The sequence below is a fragment of the Tamandua tetradactyla genome, chromosome 9 (assembly GCF_023851605.1).
Source record: "Tamandua tetradactyla isolate mTamTet1 chromosome 9, mTamTet1.pri, whole genome shotgun sequence".
Lineage (NCBI taxonomy): Eukaryota > Metazoa > Chordata > Mammalia > Pilosa > Myrmecophagidae > Tamandua > Tamandua tetradactyla.
The window spans coordinates 25,649,713-25,669,887 of record NC_135335.1 but is presented as its reverse complement, the minus strand read 5'-3'; the positions used below and the strand labels follow the sequence as shown (position 1 = coordinate 25,669,887).

At 38.6% G+C, this 20,175-nt stretch overlaps 1 pseudogene across 1 annotated transcript in view; it reads right to left on the bottom strand.

Annotated features, from left to right (window-relative positions):
* The window catches only part of LOC143646846 (olfactory receptor 4C5-like), a 61,459-nt pseudogene that overhangs the window by 2,382 nt on the left and 38,902 nt on the right, over positions 1–20,175 (bottom strand). Inside the window, exons 6-7 of the transcript XR_013157665.1 lie at positions 3,832–3,917; positions 1,734–1,759 (exon numbers count right to left, since the gene is read on the bottom strand). The product of XR_013157665.1 is annotated as an olfactory receptor 4C5-like (transcript). The remainder of the gene's footprint in view (positions 1–1,733; positions 1,760–3,831; positions 3,918–20,175) is intronic.

Below are 20,175 nucleotides of genomic sequence, written 5' to 3'. Positions count from 1 at the left end.
ATCTTATGCTTGAAGTAATGCCTTGACATAATATTAAGAGAAAAATAAATGAACTATGAATGAATATAAATAAGTATTCACTGAAACATATTTGAAAAAATCAAACACATTTTGAAAAATCTGCATGCAAAAGACAATATATTGGGCAATAAAAAATGGTTACCCTTGATATATAAATTTAAAAGCCTATTGATATTTAAAGATACTCTTACAAGCGATGAATAAGGTCAATAAGAAGCCGGTAAGGTAAAATCCCTAAAGGACATTAAGATAAACAATATTTTAAATATACTGTGAATATTTTATAAGATGTAATAAAAGTTTGTCAGCCACTGGTAGGTATTTATCAAAACAAAACAGTTTACCCTGTGCATATATTAGTAGAAAAAAATTAATAAGAATGTATATTTGTGTGTCACAAAAACAGTGAATCCTAATATAAACTATGGAATATAGTTAATAGTGCAATTACAATAATAATATTTAATCAATTCAAGAAATAGACCACAAAATGCAAAATGTTAATAAAAGGGGTCATACTGGAACTTTGTTTTTCTGTATGATTTTTCTATAAACCTACAACTTCTCTAATTTAAAACAAAGCAAAGAGAAACCCTCCAAACCAAAGTAAGTCCACTCTCAATATCACCACCAAACAAAGGGAAAATAAATATGCATGTATTAAAAACTTAAAGCATCAACCTGTTCAAAAACAGAAAACATAGAAATAAATATGTAACTGATCTCTGGAGGGGAGGGAGAGGCATGTAATGCAAATATGCAGTGATATACAAGAGACAAAACTGATGGAGTCAACTACAGAAATACAGGGAACAAACTCAAAACATATTTGCAACATTTGACATACAGCTGTTACTACAGAAATAGCATTTGCAAGTAAATAAAATGTCTGTACCCACTATTAGAAAGAAAAGGCAAAAATAATGAAAAGATAATTCTCAGGAAAAAATACATATAAAATACCCTCTATTTATTAAGGTTTCTAAGAAATGCAATTAAAAATATGAAATATTTTTAAATTGTAAATTACCAAAGATTCCCAAAAGCTCTATTATGCAGTGATGTTGAGCATGTGTTGGGATTAATTATTCTGGAAATAAACATGAATATTTGTAAATTAACTTCAAAATTAGTTATTTCCCTTGGCCCAGTACTCCTTATTCTCAGGAATCTAGTTTAAATAAGGAGTGTTGGGAAAACTAAAGCATATAACTTTGTATTTCTCAATATTTTTTTCATAATGTTAAAAATGTAAAGAAAACCATAAGTCTACAAAAAGCAAAACAGTAAAATGAATTACAGTGTGTAGTTTTGAAATATCAGCTGGACAATAAAGTTATTTGTAAGAAAATTTATTGATGTGGAAAGGTGGTTTCAGTATAATAGCATGAGTTTAAAAATGCAAATGAGATTAAGGTCTAAAATGACATATAAAATAGACATCTCCAGAGACGACACTAAAACTAATAGTGCCTACTTGAACAAAGGATTATAAACAATTTATGCTGTCTTTTAAAGTCAATTTTGTGATCCCAGTTTTTCACAAAGAAAATATATTGCCTTATTATCAGTAAAATAATTGAATAAAAGCTTTACTTATTATTGATGGACTGACCTCATAATATTACAATATTCTTTTCTAGTATATTATGTATGCTTGTCATTATTCATAAAGAGCTGTGATAATAGAAACATATTTAAATCCAACTTACCTGTAAACTGAAGGTCCTACTGCCACCTGGGGAGAAAAATACCAAGAAAGAAGTCATTGACCGTACTTAAGTCTCTGTATATGTTTAGACAAGTAACAAGAACAGTCTATAACAAGTCATCTTATCTTCAGAGAATAGTCTGCATGAGTTTGCAATCACTGACCTCATAATTAACTGCTGCTTTGCAAATTCATCCATTTTTATCAAGTATAATACTTCTTTCCCTCAATTACTGACTCAAATGATTGTTACAGAAACTTCCTAGGTAAAGCAGAGTTCATGGGCAGAATCTGTTTTCCTCTCTAAGGTGAAACCATCCTGTGAATGTGGACCACAAGTATACCTACTCATGTAATTATTTTTTTAATCAGATAATCTCCAAAGCTTTAGGCTTCAATGGAAATTGATGGGGAAAATCTCAACATTTTAGAAGACATCTCTCCACATGCTTCTTTCTTATGCATTTGATCTTTTGCTCTTTAGTGTTTATATGAGTTGTTACAGAGCCACTTGAGATTAGTTGAGCAAGATATACAATGCTGAAAATAGAAAACTAAGTTGAAGCAGAAAAATGATGGCTTGCCAGCATCATGAACTGGCTGCAAATGCAGTTATCATGGAGCAGCAGGTTCCTAATTTGATCTCTTTTAAGAGTGCTCTAAGAACTCCCATGCACAGCCTAGAGCTAGCACCTTTGGTTATTGGAATCTTGGATTCACATGTGTTGGAAACACAGATCAACAGCATTTCTTATTTGTTGCTGTGTATGTTTATATGCTGTTCTAAGCTCAGTTATCCCTAGAGTCTGTCCTCATGTACATGTCAAGTGTGAATTCAGGCATATATTCAAATTGACATTACTTAAGCTCATCTAATTAAGGGTGTTCTGAATTCTCAGTTTCAAGATGATTAGAATTAGCACTTCACAATGATGGCAGCCAAACCAGTTCATCCTGTTCTCTCTTGTGGCTGTAGCATCTGTGACAATGGGGTATGGGAGGGGAGATACAGTTAGGCTGGGTTAGTGCACTCTTTATGGTTTGGACTTGATCTTAAAGTCTGGGATTTAGACACAGAATCTTCAGTCATGGCAGTGTGGGTGCATGAACTAATCAAAGCCTATAAAACAGCGCTGATAATACCTGTCTCACAGAGCTATGGGAAGGATTAAGCAAGATAAACTGTGAAGAGATATAGGTCAGTGGAAACTGCTATCCTACTGCTGAAGCCCTGAACGCAGACACACTCAGGCTAAACAAACTGATGTCCAATATTAAAAATCCTGAAAGTAAGACTTTTAGAGCACAAATATAGCCTCTCATGGCTGTGTCTTCTCTTTACTATGTGAATTTCAACAAGTTTCACAGTTTCCTTAAGTCTGATCTTCATGCCTGTACAAAGAGGGTGATAAGGAACCAACCTCCTAGGACTGCAATGGGGTTCTATGAGATAATGCATGCACTGTGCCTAGGATGCTGCCTCATGTGGAGTAAAGGCTCATTGTTGGCTGTCATCATCTTCTGTACAAGACAAGAAAGCTCATGGGGGGACTGATTATGCTTATGGCAATAGTCATATAATTCATATGTGTAGCTTGCTTCATTATTCTACATATTTGATAAAATTCTGAAAGAATGTTTAATTTAAGAGAGAAGAAAGGCCAAGTTTTGTTATATTCATTATTGATTCAAGATTCATAGCAATTCAAGTCTTCTGTGAGTATTCAATCTCTCCACTAACATAACTGACAGAGATGCTGAGATTCCCTGAAGAGGCTACAGGAGTTAACAAAACTATAAATACTATGTGAATTAACAAACAACAAGCACTGGCCATGTGACAGTAACTCTGCTTAGTATAGTATCTGATATCATCTCCCTGATATTAATATTTTCATTTTGTATGTAAGGAAATTAACGCTAACTTTTGTCATCATTTGGACAAGATTTAAGGGCTAATTATAAGTCACGCTTGGTTTTAAATCCAGACTGATCTGATTTCTAAGCCTGAGTTCAAAGCAATATATTATTTTACCTCTTCAGATACTGGTCCTATGATGTGTCTTATCCACTGGATGTGATAGGAGAGTAATACTTACTTGGACCAGCTCTTCTTCTGCATCAAATGATGCAGATGAAAAGACTGCAGGCAGTCTTGTTCTTCAGACAGATCCCTTGTGCAATGCTGCTTAGGAAAGAGAGATGGAGAAAGTAGAATATCTTGTAACTTCCTTTCCTATCTTTTATCCCATCCTGAGGAATTGCCTAAGCACCATCTAGACAGCTTTGAATCTGGGAATTTCTTAGAGCCTACAGGGTGGAAGGAAAGTGTAAGTACCAGTTCAGATTTAGGACCAGGGACATGAATGCCACATGATAAGATTCTTGAGAAGTTATGTATGTATCTAAATTTTCCAGTGCTGTAATGGCAATATCACACAATGGATATCTTAAACAAAAAGTGTTAATTGGATATATTGAGATATATTGAAAAATCATTTATTGGAAGTCCATAATCAAGTTATCAGCAAGGTCTTGCTTTCTCTCAGAACTATAAATTTGTAAGTTAATAAATCCCCGTTGTGACAATAACCACTTCTGGTATATTGCATTTCATCAAATTTACAAAACTAAAACATAAAGCTAGTATTTCTGTACTACAATATTCAGATACTTTGAATTCATTGCCTTTTTAATCCTCTAAGACATTTATGAAATACATATTACCCAGTTGGGCACTTATATGTATTATAATTCTTGCTTTCCACTAACTGAAGTTTGCCTAACTTGTATAACATATTCGAGGTGACAGAGTTACTCAATGCTCCAGGCTAGATTTTATTTTTTAATTTTTATTTTTACTATGGTAACATACATATACACACACAATTTTCCCACTTTAACCACTTTCATGTATACAATTTAGTGGTTCTAATTATAATCACAGTATTGTGCTACCATCACCACCACCCATTACTAAATACCTTTTAATATTCCAAATAGAAGCCCTGTACTGAATAACCAATAAATCTCCTATTGCTACCTTTCCTTCCTCCAGGGTAGAAGTTGGAAGCATGTAGACTGACACCAGAGCCTATAATTTTAAACCCTTTGTAGTGCATAGACATTGGCAATAAGAAAACATATTTCAAGATAAATTCAGAGAGTGAAATGTGCTAAAAAATGGTGGGGGGGAGAATTGAGTGATAGAGACTAACTACCATTACTTAGACTGGGTGTCAAGGAAAATCCAAGAGCAAGAATTTATAGTGTTCATCTAATGACATACAGAGTAAGAGGTAATGAGATAAAAGGACATGGAGAAAATGATTAGAAGGTTTTTTTTTTTTGGTTGTGGGATGAAGAATTTATGACCAGGTTGGTGATACTGTCTCACAATCACCAACAACCTTAAATATATTTTCCTTAATTCAATTCTAAATTAAACTCAGGATGAAGAGAAATAAAATATATGTACTCAAGCACCATCTTAGCCAAGAAGGTTTTTTTTTAACTTTTTTTATTAATTAAAAAAATTAACAAACAAAACATTTAGATATCACTCCATTCTACATGTACAATCAGTAATTCTTAATATCATCACATAGTTGCATATTCATCATTTCTTAGTACATTTGCATCAATTTAGAAAGAGAAATAAAAAGACAACAGAAAAAGAAATAAAATGATAATAGAGAAAAAAAAACTATATGTACCATACCCCTTACCCCTCGCTTTCATTTACCACTATTTCAAACTGAATTTATTTTAACATTTGTTCCCCCTATTATTTATTTTTATTCCATATGTTCTACTCTTCTGTTGATATAGTAGCTAAAAGGAGCATCAGACATAAGGTTTTCACATTCACAGAGTCTCAATGTGAAAGCTATATCATTGTTCAATCATCATCAAGAAACATGGCTACTGGAACACAGCACTACATTTTCAAGCAATTACCTCCAGCCTCTCCACTACATCTTGAACAACAAGGTGATATCTACTTAATGCGTAAGAATAACCTCCAGGATAACCTCTGGACTCTGGAATCTCTCAGCCATTGACACTTTGTCTCATTTTACTCTTTCCCCTTTTGGTCAAGAAGGTTCTCTCAATCCCTTGATGTTAATTCTCAGCTCATTCTAGGGTTTTTCTCAGTCCTTTGATGCTGAGTCTCAGCTCATTCCAGGATCTCTGTCCCACATTGCCAGGAAGGTTCACACCCCTGGAAGTCATGTCCCATGAAGAGAGGGGGAGGGTGGTGAGACTGCTTGTCATATTGTTAGCCAAGAAGGTTTTGTGTGTCCTTTCTGGCAATTGTTCTTTGGTGGAATCTTCATGCAGTTAAAGAAATGAGTTCCACTTGGTCTGTTCATGACCTTCTAGTATTTTAATCAACCATTTTCCCCCTACAAACTTGTCTTTACATTCATTTTGAGCAGCTGAGCTAAGCTGATTAGAAGAAGGAGCACACTCCGCTTCATCAAATGTACACAAATTGTAATTGGTCTTTATGTGGCCTGTGAGGCTCTGCATAATTGCCCCCACTGAAACACTCATCTATGCAACCTCATCTGATCCCGTTGACCCCTGTGCACTCTTTTTCCCTCACAGTGGCTGATTTCAAGACTTGGGGCTTTGTGCTCATTCTTTTTGCTTCCCTGGGAATGTTTCTTTTGTTCCTCTTCTAGAAATTCACATGGCTGACTCATCCCCACCAGTCAGGTTGCAGTTCAAATGCCCCTCTTTGGAGATGATGTCCTAAACCAACTATTGCAAAGATTTCCACTGTCTTCTTAATTTACTCTCTATCCCATCTGCCCGTAACATTTTTGCTACAGCATTTATAATGTGAGGTGTGGTGGTTAGGTTCTGGTGTTAACTTGACCAACTGTTGATGCCCAGGCAAACACTGACCTGACCACTGCTGCCAGGATATTTCATGACTGGCTGATGAATCAGAAGGCTGGTGTATTAAATCAGCAGTCTGCTGGTTGCATCAATGGCTGATTACATCTGCAATCAATGAAAGTGTACCTCCCACCAATAAGATGATCCAGTCAGTTGAAACTGACTTTTAAGAAAGGAGGAAGAATTTGTTCACTGCTTCTTCAGTCAATGATCCTCTCCTGTGGAGTTCACACAGACCCTTCATCAGAGCCACCAGCTTCACAGCCTGCTCTTTGGATTTTGGATTCTTTCATTCCCATGGATACAGGAGACACCTTTATAAATATCATATTTACAGATGTCTTCTGTTGTTTCTGTTACTCTAGAGAACACTGATTAATACAGCTTGATACCAGGAGTGGTTCTTGAGAAACAGAATCTTAAAAATGAGATGTTACAATGGGTTGCCTACTTTGATTAGACTCAGAGGCACTAATGTCTCTGCTTCCAATAGTCAAGATCATACTGCCAGTCCATAGGGTGAGTTGGCAAAAGAGATACTCAAAATATCACCATTAGATTCTGCTAATTGAATGCATATACAAGGAAATGCTCTAGGTGAGAGTGATTTTAATGCCTTTACAGAATTTGTAGAATTAAGACATATAATAATGGTGGCTGGTAGTTGTTAGGTATCTTAGATACAGTGATGAGGGAAATGGATGAGCTAAAGGCTTCAAATTAGCAAATTAAGCATGGTATGAAAGATGTTTAAAGTTTCAATACTTTCCCAGAAAGACAATATTATTCCCTGTGGTTGCAGACTTGAGATTTCTGAAAAACTGACATAATGCCTCATTGTGCAAGTACATACTTTACAATATAAACTAAAATCTCAACCTACATGGTGTTTGCTGTTAAAGTTAGAGCTTTGATTGGAAACGAATGGGATTCTGAAACATGGGATGGTGACATATGCCTTGATAATGATGGTTATTGTGAGATTCTTCCCTGGAATCTACTGAGCCTTTTGCTAGGGAGAGTGTAAAGGATGGTCCTGAGGAAAGAAATTACTCACCTTCTGCCTTCCTTGAGGAAATAGTTACTTGGCCTTCAGTCTGACCAGATTAGTCTGCCATCCAACCTCCACCTAACAAGATTAACTCTTCAGTGTCAGCTAACCCTGTAACCAGTGACCCAAGAGGAGGTACGTATATTTCAAAAGGACTACATGAGTTTTCCAATCTATACAGATAGAAATCAGGGGAATATGTGTGGGAATGGAAATTAAGGGTGTGAGATAATGGTAGAAGGAATATGAAATTGGATCAACCTGAATATATTGATATGGACCCACTAAACAGATATTCTGCATTCAATTTTGTAGCTCAAGGAGTTAGAAATGGCATTAAAAGTTTGTTCAAATGGCTAGCTAAAATATGGATCAAAAGGTGGCCTACATTACCTGAGGTTGAAATGCCAGAACTTCCCTGGTATAATATAGATGAGGGGATCTAGAAGCTTAGAGAGAATGGATTATTAGGAGTGGATTTATCATGGGAGACCTGCTCACACACCCCAGGATGTCCAGAGGACACATCTTTTACCAGAACATTGACAAATAAATGTGAGACTAGCTCCATCATCTTTGAAGATTTATGTTGGCATCTTCTCTGCAGGTGAGATATTACTGTGGAGACTGCTGTTACTAAGCTGGAATCCTTAAACACAATGGGGATGATCAGATCCTGAGTTGGTAGAAGCCATGTGGTGACAGTTAATCACCATAGATAAGATGACCATGGCCACCATAATGGACAGCAGACTAAAAGCAGCCATGAAAATAATCTGACCCATACAGACTTGTGGCATTAGCTAGTAGAACATGGGATACCTAGAAGTGAAATAGAGAAGCAGCTTACTAAATTCCTATTTGACCTGTAAAAGCAGAAGTATTCTAGATCAGGTGAGCAGAAACCTATCTTGAACAATGAAACCAGAGAGTCATGGCTCTCTTGAACAATGAAACCAGAGAGTTATGGCTCCTTAATCAATTCCCAGACTTGAGACAGTTTACAGACCCAGAGCCCCTTGAATGAGGGAAGGGCCAGTTACCCTTTGGGGAGGACCCTTTAACACTGCCCAAAATTTACACTAACATTCCTCCTAGCCTTCCCCAAGGAGACCTATGGCCTTCTACCAGGGAAACTGTGTAATGAGCAAAGGGAAACAATCAGATACTTCAGGGATTATTAAACAGAGGCTCAGAAGTGACACTGATTCTAGCAGACCTAAAATATCACTCTGAACCACCAGTCAAAGTAATGGCTTATAGAAGTCAGCTAATCAATGAAGTTTTATCTTAGGTCTATCTCACAGTGTTTCTAATGGGTCCCCAGACCCATTCTGTGGTCATTTCCAGAAGGCAAAATTGGAATCTACATACTCAGCAACTGGCAGAATCCCCACATTGGTTCTCTGACTCATGGAGTGAGAGCTATTATGGTAAGAAAGGCCCAGTGGAAACAACTAGAACTGCCCCTACCTAGCAAAATTGTAAAGCAGAAGCAATACTGGATTCCTGGAGGGATTGCAGAGATCAGTGTCACTCTTAAGGACTTGACAGATGCAGCCATGGTGGTTCCCACCAAATCCCCATTCAACTCTTCTATTTGCACTGTGCAGTAAACAGATGAGAACTGGAGAATGACAGTGGATCATAAACTTAACTAGGTGGTGGCTCCAATTGCATGTGCTGTTCCAAATGTGATATCATTGTTTGAGTAAATCAACACATTACCTGGTATGCAGCTATTGATTTGGCAAATTTTTTTTTTATCAATAATTGCCATTAAAGGCCACTAAAAACATTTTGCATGCAGGTAGGAAGACTGGCAGCACACCTACACAGTCTTACCTCAGGGGAATATCAACACTTCAGCCCTATGTCACAATCTTGTTTTCAGGGATCTCTATCACTTCCCCTTTACCCTTTTTCCTCTTATCATATGGCATAAGTTCTATTGTTCATGTTATAATGCTTATATAATATTTAAGCTATAGGATATTAAGTTCACAGATAAATATTACCTATTGTGCTGGTTTGAAAGGATGTATGTCCCCTAGAAAAGCCATTTTGTAAAGGCAGAATAATTCCTATTCAACACTGTATATTTGAATCTGTAATTAGATCATCTCCCTGGAGATGTAACCCAATCAAGAGTGGCTGTTAAGCTGGATTGGGGAAAATGTGTCTCCATCTATTTGGGTGGGTCTTGATTAGTTTCTGAAGTCCTATAAAAGAGGAAACATTTTGAAGAATGAAAGATCTGAGAGACAGCAGGGAAGAATGACAGCCACATGAAGCAGAGTCCACCAACCAGCAACCTTTGGAGATGAAGAAGGAAAACACCTCCCAGGGAGCTTCATGAAATAGGAAGCCAGGAGAGACAGCTAGCCAATGATGCCATGCTTGCCAAGTACCCTTCCAGCTGAGAGAGGAGCCCTGACCATGTTCACTAATTGCCTTTCCAGATGAGAGAGAAACTCTAAACTTCATCGATCTTCTTGAATCAAGGTATCTTTCCCTGGATGCCTTAGATTGGACATCTCTATAGACTTGTTTTAAGTGGGACATTTTCTCAGCCTTAGGACTGTAAACTAGTAACTTATTAAATTCCCCTTTTTAAAAGCCATTCTGTTTCTGGTATATTGCATTCTGACAGCTAGCAAAGTAGAACACCTGGCACTTATGCACACTATTCTGGAGAGATGTAGTGCATTTCTGGGTGTACTCAGGACAGTTGAGCATTGTTAGGTGAAATATGTGTCTGTTATTTTTTTCAGTTTGGAAATTAAGCATGTTTCAAGGTGAGGTGTGTAGCTACCAAGTTGATAAGGAGTGGGCTCTGGTGCTTAGTTTCTGATGTCAACTTGGCCAACTTGGTGATGTTCCCAGTTGTCTGGCCAGGCAAGCACTAGTCTGTCCATTGCTGCAAGGATATTTCATGGCTGGTTGATAAATTAGAAGGCTGTTGTATTAAATCATCAGTCAGTTGACTGCAGCTGTGGCTGATAACATCTGTGATCAACTAAGGGTGTGTCTCCCATCAATGATATAATCCAGTAAGACATTTAAGAAAGAAGAGAGGTGTTTATCACTGCTTTTTCAACCAGCAAGCCTCTCCTGTGGAGTTCATGGAGACCCTACATCAATGCTTCCAGCTTCACAGCCTCCCTTTGGATTTTGGACAATTCCATCAGCACTGTTCTAGTTTGCTAGCTGCCAGAATGTACTATACCAGAAATGGAATGGCTTTTACAAATGGGGAATTTAATAGGTTGCTAGTTTACAGCTCTAAGGTTGAGAAAAGGTACCAGTTAATGTCCCAGAAAATGTCTTCACATCAAGATCACATCAAGATGTGATTCCCTAAATCAGATCTCCAGGGAGATGATCTAATTATAGTTTCAAACATACAGTACTGAATAGGGATTACTGGAAACAGTTGCCTTTACAAAATGGGATTAGGATTAAGACATGGCTTTTCTAGGATACATACATCCTTTAAAACCAGCACACTGTTCTTCTACTGTCTTCTTGATCTCCTTTATGTCATTTGCTATCCCACTTATTTTAGTAAGTAGAATGCTATGGACATCTTTGATCAGTTGTTCCAACATCTCTGTCTCCTCTGGCATTTTAATTTGGTCATTAGGCAGGGCTATATTTGTCTGCACTGTGATATGCCTAGTGATCTGCTGCTTTCATGACATGTAAATATCATGATTGATTTACTTTGGGATTTTCTTTCTTTCAGTAGTCTAAGGCCTTATGTTTATGGGATGGTTGTACAGCAAGGAGCAGGATACAGGGTGGGGCACTCAGGGTGGTGATTTGTTTCAGGGCAGGTATAGGAACAGGTTGGGGATTTTACCTTGATTTTTGTGACTTGGGTGCCCAGTGGCCAGGGAGGATATGGCTGTGTGGGTGCACCGGTCTGGGGGACATAATCTTGGCGTGCACTGCTCTAAGGTATGGGATCCTTTGTGTGGATACACTGAGCTGTGGAAGCAGGTCACCATTATGTCTTCATGGATTGGGGGCAGATGTGACCCGGCTGCACAGATCAGCACTTCCTCAGAGCTGGGAAGTATGGTTTAGGGCCATGCACATGCACGGTTCTAGGACTGCTGTAAAGTGTGGTTCTCAGAGCTGAATGGTGTGATTTGGGGGCCTGTGCCCATGTGTGGGCCTAGGGGTGCCATAAACTGATGCACAGGATTCAGGGGTACAGAGTGAGGTTATGTGACAGACACTATGGGCAGGGTAGCAGAGGTAGTCTGGGCATGGAGGTTAATGCCCGCAGGCTTTATGTACTGGCAACAGCTTGCAGGTAACAGGGAGGAGGAGGTAGTGCTCAGGAGGGGTGTGGGAGAGGTGGGTTGGGCTGCACGTGGGGTGGGGGCTGGGGGCAAGTACATGCACTGGGAGCTGGTGGGGTGAGGACACCTGGAGCATAAAGAGTGGGAGTGGGTGACAGGTTCGGGTGCATGGAGTGTGGGGTGAGTCACTGGTCACAGGGCTGTGCTGGTGAGGGTAGCGTGCCCAAGGAACATGACCTGGCTTATTTCCTAGTCCCCGGCTCCCATCCATGCACTCTTGTGGGCTCCATGCCTCCGCACCAGGCTCCAGCTTTCTGACTCTCAGTTCCTTGGCCTCTGCAACCAGGTATGCCCCATGTGGTACAGAAGGATCTCCCATGTCAGCTGCACTCACGAATTGCCACCTCAGTCACCCTCCTGTTCCTTTTCTAACTTTTCTAGCAGGGCTAATCTCATGCTACTCTATTCGGTCATCTTCCCGGAAGTCCCTCTACTAGATTTAAGAAAATGAAAAATGTAAATTTTAATTTAACCAAATTAAATTATTATTCTGACAAATTTTCAATAACTGAATTTTGTAGGATGTCCTCTTGAACATATTTTCCAAGGTCTTTTTGGTAATTTAAATATGTACTGTCTGCAAAGTGTATATATAATTTATATCCTTGGTTCCTTTTCTTTCAAAGACCCTTTTTTGTTGAAGAGGAAATTCTGACCTGTAGCTGAGCACATGTACTTTCAAAGAAGCATCAGAGTACAAAAATAAAAGTAACAAGGAAATCTCGTGTTTCTGTGACAAGTAAGTTTTTTTGTAAGTAACTAAAACCACGACTAACAACACTGTTTTTTGTCTAATACCATGCAGAGTACTGTCAAGGCATAGCATGGACAGTGAGAAAATTATCAAGTCTCTATGAATTATATATAATTTCAAAATATGCATGTTAATATTTCACCCATACAAACCTGACAGAAGTATAGAAAATCTTTTAATTTTTATGATATTTCCTATGCAACTCATAACATATGAAATGAACATGACTATTTCTACTACCTCTCTTTTTATAAGGTAAAAGTATAAATCCTTTGCAAAAGTTTGAAATAAAAGTATATCCTTGACAGCAGGGCCCTGCCCCCAGACCCATGAGCCTGCACAGCCACATTCACCCTGCCACTGAGCACCCAAGTGACAAGTAAGTTTTTTTGTAAGTAACTAAAACCACGACTAACAACACTGTTTTTTGTCTAATACCATGCAGAGTACTGTCAAGGCATAGCATGGACAGTGAGAAAATTATCAAGACCCATGAGCCTGCACAGCCACATTCACCCTGCCACTGAGCACCCATGCTCATGGGCACCAGGACAGCATCCCCAACCTGCACCTATACCTGTGCTGTAATGCATCACTGCACTGTTGTGTTCCACATCCTGCTCCACATCAATCTTGCAAATATAAAGCTTTAGACTACTGAAGGGTAATCAACTTCCAAAGTAAACCAATCAAGATATTTACATGCTGCAAAGACAAGAGAAGATTACTAAGTATAACGTGATGCAGACAGATATAGCCCAGCCTCACAACCAAATTAAACCACTAGAGGGGACATAGACATTGGAACAACTAGTCAAAGATGTTCATATAACTCTATTAAATAAAATAAATGGGATGGCTAATGACATAAAGGTGATCAAGAAGACACTAGAAGAGCATAAAAAAGAATTTGAAAGAATAAATAGAAAAACAGCAGATATCAAGGAAGAAAGAGAAATCTAGAGAAATCAGTAAATATCTGGAGATGAATGATAATGAGAACACAACATATCAAAACTTATGGGATGCAGCAAAGAAAGTGCTCAGAGGGAAATTTATTACCCTAAATGCCTATATTAAAAACAAGAATGAGCAAGACTTAAGGGTTAAACTGCTCACCTTGAGAATTTAGAGAAAGAACAGCAAACTAACCCCAAACCAAATAAACAAAGAGAAATAATAAAGACTAAAGCAGAAATAAACACACTGGAGAACAATTAAATAATAGAAATATGAATGAAACTAAAAGTTGGTTCTTTGAGAAAATTAATAAAATTGATGATCCCCTAGCTAGACTAACAAAGAAGAAAAGAGAGATGACACAGATAAAGTCAGAAATGAGAGGGGGGTTGTTACCAAAAATCATGAAGAAATTTAAAATATCATAAGAGAATATTATGAACAACTATATAACTACAAACTAGACAGCTTAGATGAAATGGAAAAATTCCTAGAATGCACAAATTACCTGTACTCAAGAAGAAGAAATAGACTCAAGAAGAAATAGAATATCTCAACAAACCAATTACAAGTAAAGAACTAATCATCATAAGAAATCTTCCCAAAAGGAAAAGCCCAGGACCTGATGGCTTCACAGGAGAATTTTATTATACATTTCAAAAAGAACTAATGCCAGTCCTGCTGAAGCTCTTCCAAAAAATTAAAGGGAAAGGATCACTACCTAACTCATTTTATGAAGCTAACATGAGTCTAATATCAAACTCAGACAATGACGATACAAGAAAAATATAGACCAATCTCCCTAATGAACACAGATGTGAAAATTCTTAACAAAAAGACTAGCAAATCATATCCAATGTCACATTAAAAGAATTATACATCATGATCAAGTGGGATTTATACCAGGAATGCAAGGGTGATTTGACATAAGAAAATCAATCAACATAATACAGCACATTAACAAATCAAAAGGGAAAAATCACATGATCATATCAATTGATGCTGAAAAAGCATTTGACAAAATCCAGCATCCTTTCCTGATAAAAATGCTTCAAAATTAGGCATCAAAGAAAACTTTCTCAATATTATAAAGAGCATATAGGGAAAACCCATAGCCAGCATCATACTTAATGGTGAGATGTTGGAAGTATTCCCCTTGAGATCAGGGATAAGACAAGGATACCCATTATCATGACTATTATTCAACATTGTATTGGAAGTATTAGCTGGGGCAATTAGACAGGAGAAAAAAATAAAAGGTATCCAAATAGAAAAAGAAGAAGTAAAACTTTCATTATTTGCAGATGACATGATCCTATACTTAGAAAACCCTGAGAAATCTACATTAAAACTACTTGAGCTAAGAAAGAAATTCAGCAAAGTGGCAGGATACAAGGTAATGTACAAAAATCAGTAACGTTTCCATATACAAGCAGTGACATATCTGAGGAGACAACTAAGGAAAAAAATCCATTCAGAACAGCAACCAGAAGAATTAGGTATCTAGGAATAAGCCTAACCAGGGATGTCAAGGACTTATACACAGAAAATTACAAAAAATTGTTAAAAGAAAACAATTTAAAAAATGATGTAAATAGATGGAAAGATATTCCATGCCCATGGCCAGGAGGGTTGAATTATCTTCAAGATGTCAATTCTACCAAAACTGATCTATAAATTCAATGCAATATCAATAAAAATCCAAACAACCTATTTGAACACTTTGAAAAACTAGTTATCAAATTTATATGGAAGGGAAAAAGATCTCAAATAGCTAAAGTTACCATAAAAAAGAAGAGCAAACAGGGAGATCTATCACTTTCTGACTTTAAAGCTTACTATAAAGCCATAGTGGTCAAAAGAGCATGGTACTGGCACAAAGACAGGACTGGCCAGTGGAAAAGAATCAAGAGTGCATAAATCAACCACCAAATTTATGCACATCTGATCTCTGATAAGGCCCCCAAATCCACTGGCTTGGGACAGAATAGTCTTTTCAATAAATGGGCATGGGAGAAATGGATTTCAATAGTCAAAAGAATGAAAGAGGACCCCTATCTTACACCTTATATAAAAATTAATTCAAAATAGATCAAAGATCTAAATGTAGGAGCCAAAACCATAAAACTTCTTGAAAAAAATGTAGAGAAACACCTTCAAAATCTAGTAATAGAAGGTAGCCTCTTAAACCTTACACCTAACACACAAGCTGTGAAAGAAAAAATAGACAAATGATCAAGAGCTTCTGTACTTCAAAGGACTTTGTTAAAAAGGTGAAGAAGCAACTGTCTCAATGGGAGAAAATATTTGGAAACCACATATTGGATAAAGGCTTGATGTCCTGTATACATAAAGAAATTATACACCTCACCAACAAGAGAACAAACAACCCAATTATAAAATGGGCAGAGGAAATGAAGAGGCACTTTTCTGGAGAGCAAATACAGATGACTAAAAAACACATGAAGAACTGTTCATTTTTGGCTATAAGGGAAATGCAAACTAAGATGACAATGAGATATCATTTGTAAGAATGGCTGCTATTAAACAAACAGGAAACTATAAATGCTGGAGAGGATGTGCAGAAATTGGAACACCTTTTCACTGTTGGTGGAATGTAAAATGGTTCAGCCACTGTGGAAGTCAGTTTACTGATTCCTCAGAAAATGAAATATTGAGTTGCCCTATGACCTGGCAATACCAATACTCAGTATACAGCCAGAATAGTTGAGGGCAGTGACACAGACATTTGTACACTGATGTTCATAGCAGCACTTCACAATTGCCAAGAGATGGAAAAAATCCAGGTGCCCATCAACAGATGAGTGGATAAACAAAATGTTGTATATACATGTGATGGAATATTATGCAGCATGTAGACAAAATGATGTTCCAAATCACATGACAATGTGGATGAACCTGAAGTACATAATTTTGAGTGAAATAAGGCAGACACAAAAGGACAGGTACTGTAGGATTCCATTATTATGACTATTGTAAAGCTGCCAGTGTTTTAGAGCATCTAGAAGGAAAAATCTGAGATAAGGGCATGCTAGCCCATGACAAACTCTGGGAACTGTTATGTAGCTGCTTGATGAAGTGTGCTTTGAAAATTGTTACTTTTTTTCTTTCTTTTCTTTGTTTATATGTTATATTTTACAACAAAAAATGGTTATAAAAACTATAGGCAGGCCGCGCGGCGCCCACGCCCCGCAGCAGCCGAGCCGCCCGACCTCCTTCCCCCCTCTCTTTCTCCGCCGGCCCGCCGCGCGGCGCCCACGCCCCACAGCAGCCGAGCCGCCCGACCTCCTTCCCCCCTCTCTTTCTCCGCCGGCCCGCCGCGCGGCGCCCACGCCCCGCAGCAGCCGAGCCGCCCGACCTCCTTCCCCCCCCTCCTCCCCCTCCTGCTCCGGCTGCTCTCCAACCACCACGGTGCCCTCTTCCCCCGCCTTCATCGTGCTCCTCCGCCACCAGCCTCGACAGCCTTGCCGCCCTCACCTTTCCTCCTCCAGAACAGCTACTGGTGGAGTGGAGATAATACAGAGCAGCTCCCGGAGCCACGAGGGAGATCAAAGGGGCAGCGTACCCCATCCTGGAACGGCTGACTATCTGGGAGAACCAGCTCCGGTGAGATCACCAAGGGGCACGGGCTTTCCTGGGTGGGACGGCAAGCGACCGGAGTCCCTCCCTTCCACCTTCCCAGGCCAGCTGGTAGAATTGGACAGGCGGTCCCCTTAGGCCGCGGCGGCTGGTGCCCCCACCACACGAGGCCCCCCGGAACAACTGAGATAGTTGGGTCGGAAATCTCCAGACTGCGGAGAACAGTGACCAGGGGAACCCTTCCAAACACGTGACTCCCCCGTCGGCTGGGAACAGTGCACTCTCCCGGGCTGCGACAGCTGGCGCCCTCCCGCCACGCTTGGTGCCACGGGCCGACTAGCTAATTTGGCCGGACGCTCTCCTGTGCTGCGACGGCCGGCGACCCTCCCCGCATTCGGAACCCCAGGCCGGCTGGCATTCTTCCAAGACGCTTCGGCTGCCGAACCTCCCCTATGGCGAGAATTTTCCAGAGTTAAAGGACCTACAGCAACTTTCACTGGTGGAACCCACAGACAAACGTGTGCCACGAGCGCCACCTACTGGGCAGGATAAGAAAAACAAAACCAAGAGATTGCACAGAAAAATCTTTCAACCTGTGGGGTCGAACACCCGGGGAAATCTGACTAAATGCCCAGACGCCAGCAGAAGATAACGGATCACGCTCAGAAAATGGAACATATGGCCCAGTCAAACGAAGAAACCAATAGTTCAAATGAGATACAGGAGCTGAAACAACTAATGCTGAATATACGAACAGAAATGGAAAACCTCTTTAAAAACGAAATCGATAAATTGAGGGAGGACATGAAGAAGACATGGGCTGAACATAAAGAAGAAATAGAAAAACTGAAAAAACAAATCACAGAACTTATGGAAGTGAAAGATAAAGTAGAAAAGATGGAAAAAACAATGGATACCTACAATGACAGATTTAAAGAAACAGAAGATAGAATTAGTGATTTGGAGGATGAAACATCTGAATTCCAAAAAGAAACAGAAACTATCCGGAAAAGAATGGAAAAATTTGAACAAGGTATCAGGGAACTCAAGGACAATGTGAACCGTACAAATATACGTGTAGTGGGTATCCCAGAAGGAGAAGAGAAGGGAAAAGGAGGAGAAAAACTAATGGAAGAAATTATCACTGAAAATTTCCCAACTCTTATGAAAGACCTAAAATTACAGATCCAAGAAGCGCAGCGCACCCCAAAGAGATTAGACACAAATAGGCGTTTCCCAAGACACTTACTAGTTAGAATGTCAGAGGTCAAAGAGAAAGAGAGGATCTTGAAGGCAGCGAGAGAAAAACAATCCGTCACATACAAGGGAAACCCAATAAGACTATGTGTAGATTTCTCAGCAGAAACCATGGAAGCTAGAAGACAGTGGGATGATATATTTAAGTTACTAAAAGAGAAAAACTGCCAGCCAAGACTCCTATATCCAGCAAAATTGTTCTTCAAAAATGAGGGAGAAATTAAAACATTCTCAGACAAAAAGTCACTAAGAGAATTTGTGACCAAGAGACCAGCTCTGCAAGAAATACTAAAGGAAGCACTAGAGTCAGATACAAAAAGACAGAAGAGAGAGACATGGAGAAAAGTGTAGAAAGAAGGAAAGTCAGATATGATATATATAATACAAAAGGCAAAATGGTAGAGGAAAATATTATCCAAACAGTAATAACTCTAAATGTCAATGGACTGAATTCCCCAATTAAAAGACATAGACTGGCAGAATGGATTAAAAAACAGGATCCTTCTATATGCTGTCTACAGGAAACACATCTTAGACCCAAAGATAAATATAGGTTGAAAGTGAAAGGTTGGGAAAAGATATTTCATGCAAACAACAACCAGAAAAGAGCAGGAGTGGCTATACTAATATCCAACAAATTAGACTTCAAATGTAAAACAGTTAAAAGAGACAAAGAAGGACACTATATACTAATAAAAGGAACAATTAAACAAGAAGACATAACAATCATAAATATTTACGCACCGAACCAGAATGCCCCAAAATACGTGAGGAATACACTGCAAACACTGAAAAGGGAAATAGACACATATACCATAATAGTTGGAGACTTCAATTCACCACTCTCATCAATGGACAGAACATCTACACAGAGGATCAATAAAGAAATAGAGAACCTGAATATTACTATAAATGAACTTGACTTAACAGACATTTATAGGACATTACATCCCACAACAGCAGGATACACCTTTTTTTCAAGTGCTCATGGATCATTCTCAAAGATAGACCATATGCTGGGTCACAAAGCAAGTCTTAACAAATTTAAAAATATTGAAATCATACACAACACTTTTTCTGATCATAAAGGAATGAAGTTGGAAATCAATAATAGGCGGAGTGCCAGAAAATTCATAAATACATGGAGGCTCAACAACACACTCTTAAACAAGTGGGTCAAAGAAGAAATTGCAAGAGAAATTAGTAAATACCTAGAGGCAAATGAAAATGAAGACACAACATATCAAAACTTATGGGACGCAGCAAAGGCAGTGCTAAGAGGGAAATTTATTGCCCTAAATGCCTTTATCAGAAAAGAAGAAAAGGCAAAAATGCAGGAATTAACTGTCCACTTGGAAGAACTGGAGAAAGAACAGCAAACTAATCCCAAAGCAAGCAAAAGGAAAGAAATAACAAAGATTAGAGCAGAAATAAATGAAATTGAAAACATGAAAACAATAGAGAAAATCAATAAGACCAGAAGTTGGTTCTATGAGAAAATCAATAAGATTGATGGGCCCTTAGCAAGATTGACAAA